Source organism: Gopherus evgoodei, chromosome 1 (assembly GCF_007399415.2).
Source record: "Gopherus evgoodei ecotype Sinaloan lineage chromosome 1, rGopEvg1_v1.p, whole genome shotgun sequence".
NCBI classification, from domain to species: domain Eukaryota; kingdom Metazoa; phylum Chordata; order Testudines; family Testudinidae; genus Gopherus; species Gopherus evgoodei.
This window is the reverse complement of record NC_044322.1, coordinates 58,325,572-58,347,858: the sequence shown is the minus strand read 5'-3', so window position 1 is coordinate 58,347,858 and position 22,287 is coordinate 58,325,572.

Here is a 22,287-nt window from a genome sequence, read left to right as displayed (position 1 = left end):
AACCAGCACCTCTCACAGTGAAATGCTATCATCAACCTGCTTCTCAGAGAAAAACACTTGCATCTAAAATGGTGTCTCAGGACACCAGGATCCATACAGTGATCATAGTCCCAGTATCTCAAATACATTCTCTTTCTGAATTCAGCCCCTTCACACAAGAGGTCCTAGAAGCACTGCAGGAAAGTCAAGCCACCTCCTGCAGCTCTAAACCATTCCTTTCATGACTAGAGAAAGAGTCAAAAGTATCCAAGTTGCATACAAATGAGATTTTTGACACCTTATTTAAGAAATCTATGCTCTACGTCAAGCATGTCATTATTTAGGAACCATCACTTGATTCAAGCAACCTCCCCAAATATGGCCCAGTATCTAAGTTTCCCAATCCTAAGCAAGCTAAGTGAACTTTCACAAGAGTTACCTCCATCTAGATACTGCCATCCTGTACTCTAGGCATCCAATCGGGGCATGGAATGGAACTGGCACTAACACCAATGGATAGTTTCTTCTTGGCTGTAGGCCATATTCATATGGCTGGATGTCTCCATGACATTTGTTAGAGCAGATGTGAAATCATGTTATTCCACCTTAGAGACAGTTGTATGTGTTAGTGGACTTGTGCTGAGATGGTTTCACTTACAGACACTAAATAGGGGCCCTAACCAATATTCCAAATTTTTTTGCATCCAAACTTTGAATCGTCTCATAGTCTTTGTATTCCTCTTGTTTTCACGGAGACTGTCACTCTAGCTCTGATCAGCTGCATCAGATGCAAATGGTTCTTGGAGAGAAAAATGGTGCATTACAGTCATGCCAGCACACAGGATACTGATGAAAGTCCACTCATGAGATGTATCCAAGGTTACCTAATTATAATTCTCTGAGATTGTTTCAATTAATGATTAAAAATACATGGTACTTTTGGCAGCTACAGTACAACTCAGTTGTTATATAGCTGAAATTATATGAGCTATTAAAGGGTAATTATAATCAGCAAGAGAGTGAGTTGTAGAAAAGGAAATGTGAAAAGGCAGCAACACTGTTGATAACATTGTATCTGAAATAGCTACTAGTCTCAATAGGCCTTTTAGCTAGAGATAAGCAGAATTAAAATACAGCTTTCATTCCCTGTAAAGACCAAACACCAGACTCCGCAACCACTGTGTGTTTGTAGGGGGCAGGAGCTTGTGCCAGGAGGGAAGGGGAGAGGAAATGCAGAGAGTCGTCAGAACCTAATTGTCTTTGATCTACTTTTCACTCATTTCTAACTCACTTTCTCTCTCTAGACACTGCATGCTGGTGAAAGGGGAATTTTATAACCAGAGGTGTTCATAACGTCCCCAAAGGCTGAGACTGTACTTGTAAGAGGATCTAATTTCTGTCACACTGAATGTTTATCCCCTGGCAGCTGTGCTAATGGTGGAGATGGTGGGAAGGGAAAGAAAAAACAAAACCCCTTTCATGAGTATATAAAAGAGAAGATTTTTATCTGCGTGTCATCACATGCATTTTGGAGCCCTGAAAGTTTCCTCTGCCACATGAAAGGGAACTTATTTTTTCCCCACATATAAAGCTACTTCTCCACTCTTCATGCTGTTTGTTCACTGATGTGGTCAGCAACACATGTCCATCCTCTGGGGGGCAGGCTCAAACCCAACCTCATGTTAAGACATTATCTAGCATGAAAGGTTTTAATACTTGAAAATGATCGTGTACACTTTCCCTCAGAAACAGAGGAAGCAAGGCAAGCCCTTCGATAGGTAGCAGTCAGTATGAGAGAGGGGCAGGAGGAGTGTGCTGTTATGGAGCTTGTATTTATTATGGCTTATTTTCCACACGTACTGCACCTTTCAAGCTGTAACGACGGATGGCTTACAGCTGCAGGCAGCCATTTTAAGAAGCAGACTTCAGTGAAGACAGCTACAGGAGAGAGACTCCCTCCCCCTCTCATGGAGATATTGCTTCTGTTCTTTCTTGTTTTAGTCTCGATCTAAAATAAAGACCAATGCTCACACAGTATTTGCTCAGTGAGTCAAATTCTCATCTCTGTATGAAAAAAAAATGTAAGAAGAAATAGGCTGAGAACAGCAAATTCGTACTACACTTCTTAAAAAACCGTTAACCTTTCAGCCCAACACAAAATGGAAATACTCCTGATTCTTCTATTAACACAGGATGAATCCCCTTCCTATTATGCCCAGGCCCTTCTCCATTCAGCAGATAAAGAATGATAAACTCCCTGCAAAATCTATTTTATAAAATCCTGTATCCATTTCTTTCAGTTAAATTCAGGAGGAACAAGTTAAGGCTGAATGCAGCCCAGACTGAGCATAAATGTGGACTTCAAACCCATGTGTTTATGGTGGGGCCTATTGGTGTTACAAAATGTGGGTGCTCCTTTCGAAATGTGAGGGCTCCTTTCAGGCTGGGTTCAGGCTCTCTGTTCTGAGGTAATCCTCCACTGAAACCCTAGTTAAGTTTACTGGGAACATGTACTTCCCCAGTCACAATCATTATAAACCTTTCATTTTCCCCTTGCCATTTTCAATGATGAGGTAACAACCTCTTTCACTGCCCCTAGCAGCAGTTAACTGCTATTGTCTTTTATTTCTGTGGATAGGCATAAAGCATGTTTGAAGGAAACTTGTTTACTGGGATTAGGTAACAAACACACTGGGCAAGCAGGGAGGCTCTCTGAGCAAGGCTCCTCCAGGCAGATTCTGCCAGTGAGTGCAATGTTCCACAATTATGTTGATGCTAACTTACAGTTCTCCCAAGCTGCTCTGCAAGATGTTTGCTGCTGTATGTGACAGAGTGCCCATAGGGTAAACAACGTAGAAGTAGTATTCTTCTTCTGCATCCTTGATCATTCTTTATGGCTCAGTTCTGGCTATCTGCTTGTGGGTATGCAGGGAGCAAACGCATTTCACACACCTATGCAAGGGGTAGCCACCATCTCAATCCTTCTGCTCCCTGCATACGTCCCTAATACTGACAGCAACCCTACACTCTTTCTATATCACATAATGGAATAGGACTATACAAGAAAATAGGACTATCCCTCCCTCTCCAATTGCATCAAAAGGCTTCTGGCTGACTCAGCTAGAGCACTGCTGGGGTCTATCACTCAGATAGAGCACTTCTACTGTCTCTCTCTCCCAAGGATGGATTTGGTTTACAAAGCCCAGACAGTGTCCTTCATCTAAATGCCTGAGGAAGAGGGAATTTTAAAAAATCCACACACCATTACAGCCAGGATAGCAGATCTCTCCCACTTCAGCTTTCCCAAACACTGCTCAAGGGACAGACAATAACAAGCAGCATTGATTTATTGGTGCAGATGAGGTGGAGAAATAGGAATGTAATAAATGTTGAGCAGACAAGAAATGCACCCATGCCCTCACCCAGCCCAGAAAGGGAGAGGAGATTATCTGCCATGAAACAGCACATTTGTGAAATTCTAATGAACACAAGAAACTAGAGCCAAGTCAAGTAGGTGGTGTTAGAAATGCAAAGTCTGATGTGCATTTATCACATTAAAATGTCAAGCGCAAGCCAGCAGGAATGTCAGGGGAAGGGCAACCTACGTTTTGTAAGATGCATGGTAGGAAAGTTAGAAATTGACTTTTGGTGTGATATGATTACAGTAGACGTGTATTATACACACACACACACAAAAACTATATTAAAAGAAAAGACGGTTACTCACCTTTGTAACTGTTGTTCTTCGAGATGTGTTGCTCACATCCATTCCAGTTAGGTGTGCGCGCTGCGCGTGCACGTTCGTCGGAAACTTTTTACCCTAGCAACTCCAGTGGGCCAGCAGGTCGCCCCCTAGAGTGGCGCCGCCATGGCACCTGATATATACCCCTGCCGGCCCACCCGCTCCTCAGTTCCTTCTTGCCGGCTACTCCGACAGTGGGGAAGGAGAGCGGGTGTGGAATGGATGTGAGCAACACATCTCGAAGAACAACAGTTACAAAGGTGAGTAACCGTCTTTTCTTCTTCGAGTGATTGCTCACATCCATTCCAGTTAGGTGAATCCCAAGCCATACCTAGGCGGTGGGGTCGGAGTGAGAAGTAGCGGCATGGAGCACTGCAGATCTGAAGGCCGCGTCCTCTCTGGACTGCTGGACCAGGGCGTAGTGGGAAGCAAAGGTGTGGACCGATGACCAGGTCGCTGCCTGACAGATTTCCTGGATGGGCACACGGGCGAGGAAAGCCAGCAACGACGCCTGCGCCCTGGTAGAGTGCGCAGTCACATGGCCCGTAGGAATGTGAGCCAAGTCATAGCAGGTCCTGATACAGGACCTTACCCACGAGGATAACCTCTGCGAGGAAATGGGAAGCCCCTTAATGCGGTCCGCTACTGCCACGAAAAGCTGGGGGGATTTGCGGAACGGTTTGGTCCTCTCCACATAAAACACGAGAGCCCGACGGACATCAAGCGAGTGGAGTTGTTGCTCCCTGCGTGAAGAATGATGTTTCGGGAAAAAAACTGGGAGGAAGATCTCCTAGTTGACGTGGAAGGCTGAGACCACCTTGGGGAGAAAGGCAGGGTGCGGTCTCAGCTGCACCTTATCTTTATGGAAGACTGTATATGGAGGATCTGCCGTGAGAGCCCGGAGTTCCGACACCCATCTAGCTGAGGTAATAGCTACTAAAAAGGCAGTCTTCCAAGAAAGATAGAGCAGGGAGCAAGTAGCTAACGGCTCAAAGGGGGGCCCCATGAGCCGAGACAACACCAGGTTAAGATCCCAGGTAGGGGCAGGGGGTCGGACATTAGGGTATAGACGTTCCAGCCCCTTAAGGAATCTAGTCACCGTCGGGTGAGAGAAAACGGAGCGGCCATCCCCACCCGGGTGAAAGGTGGAGATAGCCGCCAGGTGGACCCGCAGGGATGATATCGCCAGGCCCTGTTGCTTAAGGGACCAAATATAGTCCAAAATATTGGCCACCAAAACTTCCATCGGGAGGAGACCCTTCTCCACGTACCAACAGGAGAAACGCTTCCACTTGGCCGAGTACGTCGCTCTAGTGGAAGGCTTCCTGCTGCCCAAGAGTACCTCACGTACCGGGGTGGAGCAACGCAACTCAGAACTGGTCAGCCCTGCAGGAGCCACGCTGCTAGGTGCAGCGACTGGAGGTCCGGGTGACAGAGAGTTCCGTGGTCCTGGGTGATCAGGTCCGGGTGAAGGGGCAGGGGAACTGGGTCGGCTATGGCCAGGTCCAACAGCATGGGGTACCAATGTTGCCTGGGCCACGCCGGGGCTACCATGATCACGCGGGCCCTGTCCCTGCGCACCTTCAGAAGGACCCTGTGGACCAGCGGGAACGGGGGGAACGCGTAGAACAAGTGGGTCGTCCACGGAATAAGGAAGGCGTCCGCTATAGACCCGGGTTCCCGGCCCTGAAAGGAGCAGAATGCCTGGCATTTCCTGTTCCCCCTGGACGCGAAGAGGTCCAGGCAGGGACAACCCCACCTCTGGAAAATCGAGAGGGCGACGTCCGGGCGGAGGGACCATTCGTGCGCGAGGAAGGATCTGCTCAGGCGGTCCACCAGCGTGTTCCGTACTCCGGGGAGGAAGGAAGCCGTGAGGTGAATGGAGTGGGCTATACAAAAGCCCAGAGTCGCATCGCCTCGTGACATAGGGGAGAGGATCTGGTGCCACCCTGCTTGTTGATATAGTACATGGTCGTCGTGTTGTCGGTAAACACCGCGACACAACGACCCCGAAGCTGGTGACAGAACGTTTGACAAGCAAGGCGGACCGCTCTCAACTCCCGCATGTTGATGTGTAGCTCCACCTCCTGTGGGGACCACAGGCCCTGTGTCCTCAGGGTTCCCAGGTGGGCCCCCCAGCCGAGATCTGAGGCATCCGTCGTTAGGGACACCGAGGGCTCGGGTGGGTGGAATGGGAGCCCCGCACACACGACGGACTGGTCTAGCCACCAATTGAGAGAATCCAACACCCCCTGGGGGATAGTGATCAGCATGTCTAGTGACTGCCTTGCTGGCCGGTAATGTGCGATGAGCCAAGACTGGAGGGGCCTCATGTGGAGCTGTGCATACCCGGTCACAAACGTGCAGGCTGCCATATGGCCTAACAGGGTTAGGCATGTCCATATCGATGTCAGGGGGGCTGCCAGCAAGCGCTGAACGATCGCCGACAACGACTGGAACCTCGGCAACGGCAGAAGGGCCCTGGCCACGGTGGAGTCCAGGATGGCCCCAATGAAATCCACCCTCTGCGAGGGGAGCAGGGTGGACTTGTCCACGTTGATCATGAGGCCCAAGGTAGCAAACAGGCCGGTGATCCTGCGGACGTGGCTGAGGACCTGCAGCTCCGACGTGCCCCGAATTAACCAATCGTCGAGGTAAGGGAACACGTGAATGCGACTGCACCGAAGATGTGCCACAACGACAGCCATGCATTTTGTGAATACCCTCGGAGCCGTAGAAAGGCCAAATGGGAGGACCGCAAATTGGTAGTGATGGCGGTCGACCACGAACCGAAGGAAACGCCTGTGGTGTGGCCATATGGCAATATGAAAATAAGCGTCCTGCATGTCGAGGGCGGCATACCAGTCTCCAGGATCCAGGGATGGGATAAGGGTCCCCAGGGATACCATGCGGAACTTCAACTTCACTAGATATTTGTTGAGCTCTCGCAGGTCGAGGATAGGCCTGAGGCCTCCCTTGGCCTTGGGGATCAGAAAGTAGCGGGAATAAACCCCCTTGCCCTTCTCGTTCTCCGGAACCGCCTCTATAGCTCCTTTGTTGAGGAGCGTCTGTACCTCCTGGTGGAGGAACTGCTCGTGAGAGTGGTCCCTGAAGAGGGACGAGGGTGGGGGGCGGGAGGGAGGAAATGATACAAACTGCAGACGGTATCCAGTCTGCACCGTGCATAAGACCCAGCGGTCGGATGTTATCTGGGACCACGCCTGGAGGAAAAACAAAAGGCGGTTGGAAAACGGGGGGGAAGGATCCATGGGGGATACTGGTATTACGCCCTCGGGCGCACCTTCAAAACGAAGGTTTGGGTCCAGGTGGGGGTTTAGAGGAGCTTTGGTTTTGCCTCCCTTGATTGCCCGACGGCCTGCGCCTGCCATTTCTGCCGCAGCGCCTATTAAGGTCCTGCCGCTGGCGGAACTGGGGGTACGGCCGACACTGCTGCTGTTGCTGCGGCCGGAAAGGTCTGCGTTGCGTCCCAGGCGTGTGCATCCCAAGGGAGCGCATAATGACCCGATTGTCCTTAAGACTTTTCAGTCTGGGGTCTGTCTTCTCCGAGAACGGGCCCTGGCCTTCGAACGGGAGGTCCTGGATGGTGTATTGGAGCTCCGGTGGAAGGCCAGAAACCTGAAGCCAGGAGATGCGGCGCATCGTCACCCCCGAGGCGAGGGTACGGGCAGCCGAGTCTGCAGCGTCCAAGGAGGCCTGCAACGAGGTTCGTGCAACCTTCTTGCCCTCGTCAAGAATCGCCGCAAATTCTTGACGCGCCTCTTGTGGCAGCAGCTCTTTGAACTTATCCGCTGCCACCCAAGAGTTAAATGCGTAGCGGCTAAGAAGGGCTTGCTGATTGGAAACCCTGAGCTGCAGGGCCCCCGCCGAATAAACCTTGCGGCCGAGGAGGTCCATACGCCTGGCCTCCTTGGATTTGGGGGCTGGGGCTTCCTGCCCATGACGCTCCCTCTCGTTCACCAACTGTACCACCAGGGAGCATGGTGTCGGGTGAATATGGAGGTACTCATAGCCCTTGGAGGGGGCGATGTACTTCCTTTCGATGCCCCATGCAGTAGGGGGGATGGAGGCCGGCGATTGCCAGATCGTATTGGCGTTGGCCTGGATCATCCGAATAAAGGGCAGGGCGACCCTGGTGGGAGCATCGGAGGAGAGGATGCTGACGACGGGGTCCTCGATCTCAGAAACCTCCTCAGCTTGCAGGCTCAAATTCTGTGCTACTCGCCTGAGGAGGTCCTGATGTGCCCTGAGATCTAGCGGAGGAGGGCTATTAGAGGAAGTGCCAGCCACCGCCTCATCGGGAGAAGACGATGAGGAGACCCCCGGCAAGAGAGTGTCCAGCAGGGGTCCGCCTCAGCCCTCGCCTCTGGCTCAGGAGGGAGATCACGGTCTTATTGCTTTGACCCATCCTCCCTGTCCGGGGAGGGAGGGGGGCGAGACAACGACGCCTCCGGTGCCCTGTGCTCTGCTGTTGCAGGCCTAGGAGTAAGTTGTTGGGGGCCCTGGGCTTGATGGTACGCCCAGGGTGTCCAGAACCCCCACTGCTGCGGACCCTGGTCCTGTTGCAGAGGGTCTTGAAAAAGGGCCGCTTGTCTGTCAGTGCCCAGCGCGTATACACTGTCCGCCTGCGATGACACCGACGGCTGTCTGGAAGGCCATGGAGGGGCCGACCGCGGCTGGTAAGAGTCTCCGTGTCCTGGCGCCGAAGATGTTCTCGGTGCCGGGGACCGGTACTGGGAGTCATACCGGTGCCGGGATCAGGACCGGGGTCTGTCTTGGACTCGGTGCCAAGATCGGGACTGGTACCGGCCGCTGACTCGGTGCCGGGATCGGGACCGGGACCTGCCACCGACGCGGTGTCGGGAGGTCGACCGGGACCGGGAGCTGCCACCAGCTCGGTGCCGGGAGGTCGACCGGGGCGCTGATTGACGGCGGGACTGGCTCCTAGAGTCCCGGTGCCGGTAACGGTGGCTGGAACCAGACCGTGACCGTCTGGAGGCCGATCGGTGCCGCGAGTACGACTGGTACCGCCGAGGGGAGCGGTGCCGGGACTGCGAGCGGCGGCGGGATCTTGAGCGACCATGGTGTCGGGGCCTCGACAGCGGGCGTGAGTCCCGAGACGGCGCTGTCATCATAGGTTTGCCCCTGGACGCTACCCGCACCGGAGGTACCGGGGGTGGAGGCTGAGTTGACTCAGTCAGGGCAATGAGGTCCCGTGCCGAGGCGAAGGTCTCTGGCGTCGATGGGACCAATAGCTCAACCCCAGATCTTATGGGGGAGCTCGGCGGGACCGGACTCGACGGACCCTCCGGGCCCGGAGTCGACGGTGCCGGTAGCGCCGCGGCAGATGTCGGTGCCGGGCGCTCCACTCGAGTCTGCCTGGATGGAGATGCAGACTTCGAGGGTCTTGCTTCTGCACCTGGTGCCGGGGAAGGTCGGTGCCGGGGAGACTTTCCGGTGCCGGCGCGATCCGGTGCCGGTGTCGAGATGACGGGCTGCGAAGCTGCCGGGTCGAGTGCCACTTCCATGAGGAGAGTCCTAAGTCTCTGGTCTCTCTCCTTCTTTGTTCTAGGCTTAAAAGCCTTGAAAACGCGGCACTTGTCCGATCTGTGCGATTCCCCCAGGCACTTTAGACACGCGTCGTGAGGGTCGCTGGTCGGCATCGGCTTCTTACAGGCCGCACATTGCTTGAAGCCCGGCGAACCAGGCATGAGCCCGGTGCCGGGTGCCGGGAAGGGCTACGGCCCAAACCGTCTAACAAATATCTACAATATTATTTACACTATTAACTATATAACTAACTACACTTAACTACTTACTACAACTATCAACCGTAGAACAAGGAGAGCTAGGGACGTGGAGGACAGCTATGCCGCGCTCCACAGTTCCAACGACCGACACGGCGGTAAGAAGGAACTGAGGAGCGGGTGGGCTGGCAGGGGTATATATCAGGTGCCATGGCGGCGCCACTCTAGGGGGCGACCTGCCGGCCCACTGGAGTTGCTAGGGTAAAAAGTTTCCGACGAACGTGCACGCGCGGCGCGCACACCTAACTGGAATGGATGTGAGCGATCACTCGAAGAACACTAATGTTGCAAAGTTAGGCTCTCAAAAATTAGGAAAAGCCAGAATTAAGGTTAGCTATGGGGTCTTAATTCACCCGCTCCCTTTGTGCATGTATATTATGACACGGTCTTTAATTACACAAGCTTGACCAGGATCTGTCAGCATTACTTCCTGCTAGCTGTCCCCGTGTCTGGGAGCATCATCATTGGTAAAGTCCTTCTGAGCCCCTAGAGCCCTGAAATGAAGCCTACACAGTCACATTCTGGGCATGGCTCATACACAAATTTGGTCAGTTCTAGGAGCTGGAAGAGGCTTGAGTGGTCTCAGAAACTTCAGAGATTTTAGCTGCTAAATTCTAAGAAAGTGTGCCTGAATTTGGCCACCTTATGAGCCTTTGGAAAAAAATCTTAGTTTGCCCATGCTTGGTACAGACCAAGCATGTGCAAACTAAGATTTTTCCAAAGGCTCATTGCTTGGCCAGATTTAGGCAGATTTGGGTTATACATCTGCTCAGAGCAGTGTTAGACTCCATCCCTGTATTTAACCCATTATTTTGTAGAAAGTAACACAATGATTCTATAGCGTAATGATGGGTATAACAGTAAATCCAAGAAATAAACAAAGATTTATAGCTTCATTTTCTTGGAACACATTATTATATACAATGCTAGTGAGTCACAGAAATATGATCTGGCCAGAGCTAAATGGCTTTGCTCAGGTCAGCTTGAAAATTTGATTTGGGTTGTACATTGTATAGGTGTTGAATACAGACTAATGCATGTGCTGGAAAAATAACAAATTGTAATTCTGTTGCAGAACAGGAAACCTTTTAGTTACACAATAAAATAACACAATGTAATGCATGCAGTATTCCTCTAGTAACCTTTATATATGTTCCCCAATGCTTTATACAAACAACTTTCATCCTGTACCAGTGCCAACAAGTCAAGTCCGGTTTAAAGAAAAGAAAGTCATTTTTAAAATAAGCTTTCAAATTACTTCCAAACCAAACATTCATTGGCAAAGAGTTCCATTAACAGTTTGGAATTAATGTTATAAGAGTATGGAATACTGGTAGGAGTCTAAATCCATGCAATAACCAGGAGTTAACCCATTATATTCTCTGTAAGGCACCATTAATGTTCTATAACAAATCCAAAAGCTCTCTGGCAGAAGAGTTAATCATACTTGACTTCACACACACACACACACACACACACACACACACACACACACACACACACACACACACACACACACACACACACACACACTCCTGGCATTTGAAAAGTGGGGGATCAAATTGGCGGTGAGGTGGGAGCAGGGGGAATGTGTAGTAATCTCAAACCACAATCCCAGCATTCCTGACTCATCACACCCAGCATGCTGGCATTCCCCATTTACCACTCCCACATTGTTAGGACCACCCCTTTTTCTGACTTAACAGCAGGTCATCGAAGATTGTATTGGGGTGCAAACGGGCATTATAGCTTTTATTCCAATTGTGTCTGAGTATTTGCAATTCCATTTACATTTTTCTAGGACACTATTCGTGCCTGTTTGGCCATTTATGAGACCAAAATGACAAAATTTTGCCTCTTCAGCATGTTCCTGGGTGGTGGAAATACCATGAACAAAAAGCAAAACAAAATCTCACAAAAGCTGGCAAAAAACATACAAACACAAAGATACTTGAGTTTATGCATGTTTACCTGAATATCAACATACTATATCCTGGTTTCTTTGGATTCCTGCAAAACCTGTATGCACAGCCCTAAATTCCAATTCAGAAATAACGTATCCAGAATTTTTACATACTTTGAAGCATTTCTAATTGTTTGATCCATTTTTCAGTAATACTGTCATTCACAAGTTTAATTCAGATCATTATTTTAATATTGATACAATAGCTACTTCTTCCAGCCAATATTAATTTGTTTTATATGTATAAAATACTGGATTCCCCTTTAAAAACCAATGAAACACCCTGCTTTGTCTGTCTGTGACTAGTTCCCCCTATATTGCGACTATATACCCAATCCTGCAAAGATTTATGCACAGTCTTCATTTTAAACACCGAGTAGCCCCATCGACTTCAAGGTGGCTTGGTTTCAATGGGTTTGTTTGCACTGTGTAGTTACGTCACTGCAGTGGCCCACATACTGTGAGACCAGACTCTCCACTGCCTCCACGAAAGCTGCCCTTTCCCCAGGATGTCGATCAGAGACATCCTACATTTTATCACTTTGCTTATCTCTGTATTTTGTCTTCTTCCTTTTTTCTGTCATGTTTTTATTCTCCTGCCCTTTGCTGCCTCTTTTCTTAACTGCCTTTTCTTCAGAATCTTCTCTCTCTGTAACATTTGCCTCTTCTGTTCACTGGCCTCCTTCCTGCCTCTTCAGCATACGGGTACTTCCCTTTCCCACTCCCTCAACCCTAGCCAATTTCTTTCCCAGTCTCCCCTGTTGCTGCTCTGCCCAGCCACGCACTGCTCCGGTCCTGAGCTGAACAGTGCGGTGGAGGTATCCCAGGTTTGTTAGCTGGATCCCAAGCCCCAGGCCACATACTCAAGAGAACATGGCTTGCCTCCCACCAGGGCCAGACTCTCTGGTTGCTGTCACGGAGTGTGGGCGGAGACAAGGCCCTGCACCCCCGGCTTCCTGCGATTCACCACGACTCTCTGCCAGCCAGTAAAACAGAAGGTTTATTTAGACGACAGGAACACAGCCCAAAATGGGTCTTGCTGATACAGACAACAGGAACCCCTTTAGTTAGGTCCATCTGGGGGCCCCGGGGAGGCCACAGCTCTGTTGGTCAGGGTGGCCCTCTCCATTTCCCAGCGAGCTCCAAACTGAAACTCCCTCCAGCCTCTCACTCAGCCTCCCTCCGGCTCCTCCCCCAGCCTTTGTGTCCTTTGTCCAGTTTCCTGGGCAGAGGTGTTACCTGGCCTCCAACCCCCCTCCTGGATAAGACGGTTACTCACCTTTGTAACTGTTGTTCTTCGAGTTGTGTTGCTCATATCCATTCCACTTAGGTGTGTGCGCCACGTGCACGTTCGTCGGAGAAACTTTTACCCTAGCAACACTCGGCGGGTCGGCTGGGTGCCCCCTCGAGTGGCGCTGCTATGGCGCCGAATATATACCCCAGCTGACCTGGCCACCCTTCAGTTCCTTCTTGCCGGCTACTCCGACAGTGGGGAAGGAGGGTGGGTTAGGAATGGTTATGAGCAACACATCTTGAAGAACAACAGTTACAAAGGTGAGTAACCATCTTTTCTTCTTCGAGTGATTGCTCATATGCATTCCAGTTAGGTGATTCCCAAGCTTTACCTAGGTGGAGGGGTCGGAGTGAGATGTGGCAGTATGCAGAACCGCTGTGCCAAAGGCTGCATCATCTCTAGATTGCTGGACCAGCGCGTAGTGCAAGGTGAAGGTGTGGACCGATGACCAGGTCGCTGCACGGCATATCTCCTGGATGGGCACGCGTGCCAGGAAGGCGGCTGATGACGCTTGAGCTCTGGTAGAGTGCGCTGTAAGGTGGCCCGAAGGGACATGAGCTAGGTCATAGCATGCGCGGATGCATGCGGTCACCCAGGAGGAGATCCTCTGGGAGGAGATTGGCAGGCCTTTCATCCATTCCGCGACCTCCACAAAAAGTTGGGGAGACTTTCGGAATGGCTTTGTTCGCTCAATGTAGAAGGCGAGTGCCCTGCGTACATCTAAGGAGTGTAGCTGCTGCTCCCGCTGAGAAGAGTGGGGCTTCGGAAAGAAGACCGGGAGGAAGATGTTCTGGTTGGTATGGAAGGCAGACACAACCTTAGGGAGGAACGCCGGATGAGGGCGCAGCTGTACCTTGTCTTTATGGAAAACAGTGTATGGGGGGTCTACCGTGAGAGCTCTCAGCTCGGAGACCCGCCTGGCCAATGTAATGGCCACCAGGAAGACTGTTTTCCATGATAGGTACAGGAGCGAGCAAGTCGCTAGCAGCTCAAATGGTGGGAGCATAAGTCTGGTTAGGACCAAATTAAGATCCCAGGTAGGGGCAGGGCGACATACGGGGGGATAGAGACGCTCTAGGCCCTTAATGAACCAAGAGACCAAGGAGTGGGAGAAGACGGAGTGACCGTCCTCACCTGGCTGGAAGGTGGATATGGCCGCTAAGTGCACCTTCAGAGAGGATGCCGCCAGGCCTTGCTGCTTAAGGTACCAGAGGTAGTCTAGGACTGTGGGGATCGAGGCATCCGAAGGAGTAACGCCCTGAGTTGCACACCAGCAAGGGAAGCGTTTCCACTTTGCCAAGTACGTGAAGCAGGTGGAAGGCTTCCTGCTGCTGAGGAGAACATGCTGAACTGGAGCGGAACAGCTCAACTCTGCCGTGTTTAGCCACGCAGGAGCCACGCCGTGAGGTGGAGGGCTCGCAGGTCTGGGTGACGAAGCCTGCCGTGGTCTTGTGTGATCAGGTCTGGGAGGAGGGGGAGGGAAACTGGGGTGTCCACGGACAGATCTAGCAGGGTGGTGAACCAATGCTGTCTGGGCCACGCAGGTGCGATCAGGATCAGATGCGCTTTGTCCCTGCGGAGCTTCAACAGGACCTTGTGCACCAGGGGAAACGGAGGGAAGGCATACAACAGGTGGTGCCTCCACGACAGGAGGAATGCGTCCGTGATCGACCCCGGAGAGAGACCCTGAAAAGAGCAGAACTCCTGGCACTTCCTGTTCGAGCGGGAGGCGAACAGGTCTATGCGGGGAAATCCCCACCTCCGGAAGAGTGAATGGATGACGTCCGGTCTTATTGACCACTCATGACACAGAAAGGACCAGCTGAGCCAATCCGCCAGAGCGTTCCGGACCCCCGGAAGAAAGGACGCCACTAGATCTATCGACTGGGCTGTACAGAAGTCCCAGAGTCGAATGGCCTCCTGACACAGGGGAGACGAGCGGCTCCCTCATTGTTTGTTGATGTAGTACATGGCCGTTGTGTTGTCCGTGAACACCGAAACACAACGGCCGTGCAGATGTTGTTGGAACGCCTGGCAGGCAAGGCAGACTGCCCTCAACTCCCGGATGTTTATATGGAGTGTCAGCTCCTGGGATGACCAAAGGCCCTGGGTACGCAGATGACCTAGGTGGGCCTCCCAACCGAGGGATGACGCATCTGTCGTTAAGGTCATTGACGGTGGCTGTGGATGGAACGGCATCCCTGCGCATACCAGGGATGGAGTTAGCCACCAATCGAGGGAGCGGAGGGGGCTGGGGGGAACTGTCACCAGAACGTCTATAGGGTCCCTGCCCAGGCGGAAGACCGAATGGAACCACGTTTGGAAGGGTCTCATGCGGAGCCTGGCATACTTTGTCACATAAGTACATGCGGCCATATGCCCCAGGAGTCCGAGACAGGTGCGAGCTGAGGTGATTGGGGAGGTCTGTAAGCTTTGTATGATCGATACGATCGCTTGGAAGGGGGGCTGAGGCAAGTAGGCCCTGGCTTGAGTGGAGTCCAGCGTTGTCCCTATGAAGTCCAGCCTCTGCGTGGGGACCAGGGTGGACTTCTCGGTGTTGAGGAGTAGTCCCAACCGGGAGAATACGTCCGTAACTATATTGACGTACTGCCGTACCTGAGACTGAGAGGACCCCTTGAGGAGCCAGTCGTCCAGATATGGGAACACATATCCGTTGCCGGCGGAGGTGGGCGGCAACGACAGCCATGCACTTCGTAAACACCCTCAGGGCCGTGGAGAGGCCGAAGGGGAGGACTGTGAATTGGAAGTGCTGGTGGTTGGCCATAAAGCAAAGCTACTTCCTGTGTGGTGGAAAGATGGCAATGTGGAAGTACGCATCCTTCATGTCGAGGGCGGCATACCAGTCTCCAGGATCCAGGGATGGGATAATCGTTCCCAGGGACACCATGCGGAACTTCAACTTGAGCATCCATTTGTTGAGTCCGCGCAGGTCTAGGTTAGGTCTGAGGCCTCCTTTGGACTTGGGAATCAGAAAATAGCGGGAATAAAACCCCTTACCCCTCTCGTCTAAAGGTACCTCCTCTATAGCTCCTGCAGCGAGGAGAGATTTGAGGGCTTGCTCATGAGAGGGGTCCCTGAAGAGGGACCGGGAAGGGGGGCGGGAGGGTGGTGATGAAGCAAATTGGAGGTTGTATCCTTGCTCACTGTGCGCAGAACCCAAAGATCCGATGTCACTTGGGACCACGCCGGGAGGAAGTGGGAGAGGAGGTTGGAGAAGGGAGGGAAAGGATCCTGTCCTGAGGCTGGTACGCCGTCCCTGGGCACACCTTCAAAAGTTGGACTTGGGGCCCGGTGGTGCCTTAGAGGGCCCGGGGTTTTGGCCCCCTTGTGAACCGGACTGGCATCTGCGGCCCCCCCGCCCGTGCCTTCTACTGAGGTCCTGCCTCTGGCAAGGTGTAAAATACGGACGGTGTGCTTGGGGCCTGAAGGGTCTACGCTGGGTTACGGGGGTATGCATCCCCAGCGAGCGCATGATGACTCTGTTATCCTTCAGGCTCTGCAGCCTGGGATCAGTCTTCTTCGAGAACAAACCCTTGCTGTCAAAGGGTAAGTCCTGGATGGTGTACTGCAGCTCCGGAGGTAGGTTAGAGACCTGGAGCCAGGAGATGCGCCTCATGGTAATCCCTGAGGCCAAGGTTCTGGCTGCTGAGTCGGCCGCGTCTAGGGAGGCCTGGAGAGAGGTCCTGGCCACTTTCTTCCCCTCCTCCAGGAACGCGTTGAACTCCTAGCAGCTCGGAGAACCTACCCACTTCAGCCCAAGTGTTGTAATTATATCGGCTCAGTACAGCCTGTTGGTTGGCCACACGGAGCTGTAGGGCCCCCGCTGAGTACACCTTACGACCCAGGAGATCCATCCGTCTGGCCTCTTTGGACTTTGGGGCCGGTGCCTGCTGGCCATGTCGTTCCCTTTCGTTGACCGACTGGACAACTAAGGAGGAGGGAGGAGGATGGACATACAAGTACTCGTACCCCCAAGAGGGTACCATGTACTTTCTCTCAACTCCCTTTGCTGTCAGTGGAATGGAGGCTGGAGACTGCCAGAGGGTGTCGGCAGTGGCCTGGATGGTCTTAATGAATGGCAGCGTGACCCGGGTGGGAGGATGCTCGCTATGGGGTGAGCAGTGAGGATGCTCGCTATGGGGTCCTCGACTTCCGGGACCTCCTCCACTGGGAGGTTGATGTTGAGGGCCACTCTGCGCAGGAGGTCCTGATGGGCCCTGAGGTCTATCGGCAGGGGCCCTGATGATGAGGTCCCTGCCACAGCCTCATCCGGTGAGGAGGAGGAGGATACCCTGGGAATGAGGGGGTCTTGGATGGCCTCCTGCTCCTGGGACGGTTCCTGCTCCAGCTGTCCCGGGGAGTCCGGAGGATGTGTCACGTGGTCTTCCGACTCAACCGTGGGGGGGCGGGAAATGGTGGCCTCTGGTGCCCGATGTTCTGAGGCAGCAGAGCGGGTCTGGACCAGAGGGACACCCTGGGCTTGGTGGTATGCCCAGGGTGTCCAGAAGGACCACTGCTGAGGTCCTATGTCCTGCGGCGGAGAGTCCTGGAAAACCCCCGCCGGTACCTCTGTATCCCGGTCCCGGTCATAATAGCTGTCCGCCTGGGAGGATGCGGAGTGTGTCTGGACTGCCAAGGTGGAGCAGAAAAGCCTGGAGCCGAAGTCCTGACTGATCTTGCACCCCTCGATCGTGGGGACCGGTGCCGGTACGCAGAGTGGTATCGAGAGCGAGACCGGGACCTGCGACCGGCCCGGTGCCAAGAGGTCGACCGGGATCTCGAGTCTCTATGCCCTGATCTGCTCCGGGAGGTACGGTGCCTGGTACGGTGCCGGGAGCTGGAGCCGTACTGCGAGTAGCGGGTTGGTGAGTGAGAGATTGACTGGTGCCGACAGTCCGACCGGTGCCGTGGCGAGGACCGGTGCCGGGACCGAGAGCGACGTCAAGATCGGGAGCGAAGTCTCGACTCAGAGCGCCAGCGGGACCGTGATCTTGATCGGTGCCAGTCCGCTACGCTGACTGACGGCGGTCTGGTCAGGGTCGGCTTGCCCAGGGACTGCAATACCCGCACCGGCAGTGCCGGGGGTAGGGACGGTCCCACTTCGGTGATGGCGATCAAGTCCCTCGCCGCGGAGAAAGTCTCCAGGGTCGATGGTAAAGTGAGCTCTACCACGGCCGGTGCCAGGGAGCTGTCAGGTGCCGGACTCAACTGCCGTTGTGGGGCTGGAGTAGACGGCACCGGTTTTGGCTGTTCCGCGGCAGGCGTTGGTGCTGGGTGGTCAGCCTTAGGTGCAGTCTCTGGCTGCAAGACTGGCGTTGTCGTCTGGCCCTTCGCCGTCTTCAACCTCGGGGAGAGGGAGTGGCACAGAGTCAATTTCGGTGCTGGCGGTGGCCGGTGCCGGGAATCCTTAGGCGTACCGGCGACACCTGGTGCCGTAGGGGTGCCTCTGCTCACCGACTTGCTCGTGCTCGGTGCCGAGGGCAACAGTGTCAGGGCCGCTTCCATCAGGAGCTGCTTCAATCTAATGTCCCGCTCCTTTTTTGTTCTTGGCTTAAAAGCCTTGCAAATTGGGCACTTAGCCGATAAGTGCGATTCCGCTAAGCACTTCAAACAGGAGTTGTGGGGATCTCCTGTTGGCATCGGCCTATGACAGGCCGAGCACTGCTTGAAACCCGGTGAGCCAGGCATGAGCTCCAGCACCGGGTGTGGGGAAGGGGCTATCCCCCGAACCCCGCAACACTTACTAATTAACAGCTATAACTATGAACTATAACTAACTCTAATGAACTATATCTATATATACAATAACAGTAAACTATACTATGAATATAACTAGAAGAGACTACGAGTAGCTAGGGAAGGTGGCGGTCAGCTAAGTTGCACTCCACTGTTCCAACGACCGACATGGGCGGTAAGAAGGAACTGAAGGGTGGCCGGGTCGGCTGGGGTATATATTTGGCGCCATAGCGGCGCCACTCCAGGGGGCGCCCAGCCGACCCGCCGAGTGTTGCTAGGGTAAAAGTTTCTCCGACGAACGTGCACGCGGCGCTCACACACCTAACTGGAATGCATATGAGCAATCACTCGAAGAAGAATCTCATGTTACATGCTCAGGTGTCCTCCCTTCCACAATGCAAGCAGTTCCAGAAAAACTCCCCTGCCACCTTCCCAAGTCAATACTCCCCACTCAGCATTCAAATAACACATCAAGAACATTCCCACTTCACCACAGTTGCCTTCCACAATTTTGGGGGATGCAGGAATTTACCTCAGAAAAAATGCTGCACTCAGCTATGAGCCAACACTTTTCTGGGCAGTGACAAAACTTGACAAGTAAAAGGGACTGATGGGAGCCCTATAGGGACTCACACATACACGCACTCCCAAGCAATAGTACAATATACTGAGTCTCCAACACCTCGACATAGAGGTTAACCCTCACTAACCCAAGTAAGAGTCTGAATTGCCCCATCCCAGATGCCCCAGTCTCTTAGTGCCAAAACAGGGTACGTTCACCCCCTGGCCATTGCTTGGACAGTGTGAAGAGGGGTAACTTCTGGTCCCTGTTGTGTTGTTGGGTGTCCTTCCCCTTGGTTGCAGTGCTGGTCAGACCTCCTCTCTGGATCTGGATCAGTCTCCCAGCCTAGCTGTAAGCATGCCCCAGCCTACTCTAAGCTGCTCCCCTAACCTTACACACAGGCTGTGGTTAGGCCTCCTTCTCCTGCTGCTAGTAGCTACACCACATGTTCTCTCCTCATTTGTGTAGCTCTTCTCTTCAGCTCCACCTCCATGTCACTGACTTCCCCGTCCATGGCTGGGCAGGGCTGCGCTCTGGCTGTGAATGGAATTCCTCTCCCCCAGTAAGAGGTGGGCTGGCAGGGGGAAGTCAGGGGTGGGATTTCATCCCAGTCCTCTCACAAACCAGGCTCTGGGGTCAGTTCCCCTCTCTGCCTGTCCCCTAATAAAGCAGGGTATGTGGAGATGAGGGCAGCCCTTTCACATTACAGCCAAGTAAGTGTGGAGTGGGGGACTCTATAACAGAATAGCTAAAGGAATGTGACCAATGCTCTCTCGTTGGTTAATTACACTCCCTAACCCCCACACAGCATCTCCCCTGCTGCATCAAGCTGCTGATTGAGCTGGAGGAGTGGGAATGGAAAACAGCATATTGAGAAGTCAAGGGAGTGTAATTAACCAGCTAGGCAGGGCTGACATGCTTCACAGCTGGTTAATCTCAGTTATTCCACTCAGATCTGGAGTGGAGCAGTGTGTAGCGCTGAGGGTGAGGGGAAGAGCAGGTCAAAGAGAATGCTAGCATGTCATACCCACACATACCAGCTCCAGCATACAAGTCTGGGAATAGCAGAACCGAGAGGCCCATGAAAAGTATGGCATTGCTGTAATCTAGTCTGGTAACCATCCCTTAAAACCTCAAAGTCCTCTGTGGACAGGGGAGGTTTCTGTTTGATTGTGGATGATAAAAAGCCATAAAAGGGATAAATGGCCACTGCTCCAATCCAAGACAGCATGTAATTGAGGAAAAATGACTCAGGTACGAAATGTCTTTCCTTGGCAGTAAAGGAGTGTTTTTTTGTTGGTGGGTTTTCTCCACCCCTGACCCCCCTTCCTGATTCTTTGGTTTGGTGGGGCTTTCTCTGCACTCCCATAATCCCCCAGTGCTACAAAAGGAAGCTGGGACAGCTGATGGATTTTCTATCATTTCCATTCCCCTCCATGCACAGGCAGAGTCCAGTGGCTGGAACGCTTTCAGATCTATTGGCAGAACAGGGATCATAGACTCATAGACTTAAGGTCAGAAGGGACCATTATGATCATCTAGTCTGATCTCCTTCATAACGCAGGCCACAGAATCTCACTCCTGTAACAAACCCCTAACCTATGTCTGAGTTACTGAAGTCCTCAAATTGTGGTTTAAAGACCTCAAGGCGCAGAGAAGCCTCCAGCAAGTGACCCGTGCGCCACGCTGCAGAGGAAGGTGTTTCATGAGCTACATCAGGTCTAAGTTGAGTGCAGCAGACTTTGTAATATGCCTTAGCTCCTTGAAGCCTTTTTATAGGACAACCTTTCCCAATAATTAAACAAACTCCTGCAGGGTTCCTGCTGCGAAATCTGAATGTCATCCTTAATGTTCAAACAATGGGTTCCACCTCAGATATGTGACATTTGGTGTCTGAATCCACAATCTTAATGGCCTTACAAGAAACTATTGAGGTATTCTGTATGCATATTGGTTTAGGGTTTTAAATCAATGTGGACCCATAAAAACAGGTTGATTTTCTTCTTTTTACAAATAATAAGAAGAATGAGCGGAGGCTAGAACTGAGCAAGGATATCATATACTTTCTGTGACAGAGTGGCTTCTGCTGGAGAGTAGCCAACCCTGATTACAAAAGAAGCACACCTGCCTTGGCTCTGGGGATGTAGAGGGATGACCCCCAACACCCCAATCACTCCCCCTCCCTGTAGGGCACCATTTGGTCCTTTGCTCTGTTCTCGGGCCTCCTCCCACCCTCCCTGATGCTGCATGTGCAGGGGCACCTGGGCAGTGTATACCATCAGGGTGACGAGTGGGAACCCCAACACTTCCCCATAGCCCCTCAAGGATTCCTTATCCCTGCCTCATGGGGTGTGGCAGGGCCACTTTGTCCAGGGGATGAACTTCACTATTCTGCAGCCAGGCTGGGGTGTGTATGTGTTTTTCCTTTGAAACCTACATTGTACCAACCAAACACAAACACCTTCACTGAACATCCTATTTTAAACATTAAGAATTGCAAAGTTTCATTTTAATAGTTTGACATCCTTGGACACTGTTGTCCTCATTATCCTCAGAACAGGTGCACATGGGCATGTTCCTGCCAATGTGACTCAGCCTCGAGATGGAGATCCCAGTTTCAGATTAGGTGGTAGTTCAGCATTCTCAGGTGACAAAGCATTCTCAGGTAGACAGCATTCTCAAACTGCAGTCATTCTACTAAGACAGCCACCAAAGGAGCATGTCATGCTGTTTATGTATTCGTGTGCTCCTTATCAGCACCAGCATCCCATCGATAGCACTGTCACAGGTAGGAAACAATGTGGGCAGTGGAGTTTTCCCACAGTGCACCATGCTCCTACGGCTAGCATGTCAACACTGGGAGCAGGGTACTAGTTATCAAGCACTCTGGCATAGGGATACTTTGACTTAGGTCTGTGTACTGCAGTGTGGACGCCAGAGCCCTAGGTTCTAGTGTAACCCGCACACCTCCTGGGTGTGGTGTTCTGTCCCATCCAGTGGCACTGAGACCCCTGAAAGAGAAACAAAATTAGTCTGCTCTAAGCCTTAGTTAAGAGCCAGTTGGCTTTTAGCTCATGCTGTAGCGGCTCATGCATTAAGCTCCTGAGGTCCAGGTTTGATCCTGCCTGCCGGCAACCGGGGTCTGTCAATGTTACAAGTGGGGGC